The sequence below is a fragment of the Palaemon carinicauda genome, chromosome 23 (genome assembly GCF_036898095.1).
Source record: "Palaemon carinicauda isolate YSFRI2023 chromosome 23, ASM3689809v2, whole genome shotgun sequence".
NCBI classification, from domain to species: domain Eukaryota; kingdom Metazoa; phylum Arthropoda; class Malacostraca; order Decapoda; family Palaemonidae; genus Palaemon; species Palaemon carinicauda.
The window spans coordinates 33,229,137-33,231,636 of record NC_090747.1 but is presented as its reverse complement, the minus strand read 5'-3'; positions in this window follow the sequence as shown (position 1 = coordinate 33,231,636).

Sequence of the window (2,500 nt, the reverse complement as noted above, 5' to 3'; positions counted from 1 at the left end):
GTGTGTTCGTACTTAATTTCCCTGGGGGCCCAAACGACGTAAATGATAAACTTGCAAAATTACATAACCAACTTTACGAACAAAGAGATTGGGACGTGAATGGGGAAGTAGAGGAGGAAAAATAATTTCATTTGTATAATCGTAACTTTTAATTAGTTTTACATTCATAACAAATATCTTGATTAAGTATTATGAGGCAGCTTCAAAATACGTTTTGCTCCGAAAAATATTGCTGGATGAGTTTCTGTAAAACATGTTATATCGATTAGAGGAGCCAACTATCGGACTGTGTAACTCAAACATCTATTTGAAATTATATTCGAAATAATATAGTAATTGGAACAGTTTTCATAGGTGTGAATGTTACTGGAATTAATATGTAAACTGGAACCATGTCTTTGTAGATTTATTTTACGTATTGAATTAAAACCATCGGAAATATAACGTAAATTACAACCATGAAAAGCTGAAAATCTGATCGTTCCACCGTTTGCGTGTAATATAAAGATCATATATTTTAATGTTTCGTTAACCTCTCCTGCACATATTCCTACTTCTCTTTCACTCGAGAGGTCTTCAGAACTTCGTTCCTACAGTTTGAATAATAACTGAGGTTTATATGCATGTACAATTCTTTATTATTCTCTATATAGCTTTTTTCTAATTTCGCATACCGCATTATAACCAGTATTAACTAAAACTAAATAGGAAATATATTAGATTGTAAATGAACCCTATTATATATCTACTAAATTCAAATTAATAAAGCAGTAAATGAAAGTACTGAAAAAGACTATATACCAATAAATGTAATATTAGACATAAGTATCAAGAGTATTAGATTAAAATATATATTAAATACATCACAACACAAATATGGACTAACATTTAGTATTAAAACCCTGAAATAAAAATTCATCAAATTACTAAGTGAATATATTTGTTTCTGCATGTACCCTTTTCAGTTAATATTCAAACAATGATGAAATGATCTTTATTTAATACAAAAGCCAGAGACTTGAAGATAAAAGATTTTCTGAAATGTTCCCTTGGCCAATAAGTCTTATTTGTGTGGCCATAAGAGAACCAATTTAGAAGCGAAGAATCAGCATCTAACATTCTCCCGCAACAGAACAAAACTCTTCTCATGACGGAAATAGTGATACTTTCCATGAAGGAGAATAGTTTTGCAATAGGGTTTTCAGTTGGAAATAAAGATGTTCTGTAGAACAATTGATAACAAAATAAATATGTGATTGCTATAGAAAAGTAGGTGTTGAAAGTCATGCTACAAATATCAGAGGATACGTTCGAAATTCGCTAATTGGCAACTACAACACATCGATCAAACACTTATTTTTTGCATTCAAAGCTCTATTACCAAAATATATTTAACATATGGTGGACACATATCATCATGAGATTTATAACAATCATAAGAAAAAAAAATGGTAATAGTAATGATTTATAAGAATAATAATTAATTCAAACTATAGAAATTTTAAATTTTGATTCAGCATAGGATTACCAACATTTCCTATGTATATTTCGAGCACTGTGATAAAATATATTGAATATCATAGTGTATTATCAATTATTTTAGGGAAGATACATAAAGCCGTTCTATCATCAATAGAATATAAAGGAAAAATCTCCGAAGCTAGGAAAATAATCAACCTTGAAAGCAACTAGATTTTGGTGTAGTTGGCAATTCAGATATAAGCATTAAGGAACCAACTATTCGGACTCTATTTTTAGCTTTGGCTTCAGTTTCGACAAAGGACTCAAACGTATCATAATTTACCCAACTTATGAATTAATAGCCTTGCCCTAATAGTGGCGGAGGTATACCCTAATATTTCAACACCAGACAGTGCCTACTAGGGCAGTGGCCATGAACATAGTGCCCAAGTATCAGTTGTAGTCACAGCCTTCGGAGAAAATTGATCTTTGAGGGAATAACATATTGGAAGTAGAATTCCTTCCAGGATGTCTCCTGTGAAGTTGCCAATTATTATGATTTATTCCACTTTTTGTCAGTTTTTTTTTTTTTTTGATGTGATAATAAGTATCAGTGACTAACTTTAAAACCACAGAAGGTATTTCCTAGTGAATGGTCAATGTTAGTTGCGATAATTGTTTATTAAAAAAGAAAAGTATTTCCACGTGGAAACATCAGCAGCTCTCAAAATGAAATAAAATATTTGAAGTAGGATCCACGTGCAATAGAATTGATTTATTGTGATGTGTAAACAGTTTTTCCATTATTATAGTTTTATATCGAAAGATGTTATGATTTCTTTCGATGAAACACAGATACGTTTAGCCCCTAATACAATGAAAAATAAATAAGACACAAATTGGTATAACCAAAAAAAAAAAAAAAATGAAACCCCAATTATAAGCGCATTTAATATTTCCTAAATGGATAAGTCTATTTAAGTAGTCAAGGAAATATATTTTTCAGCTGGTTACTCAATAAATTGGGTTGTTTTGGATA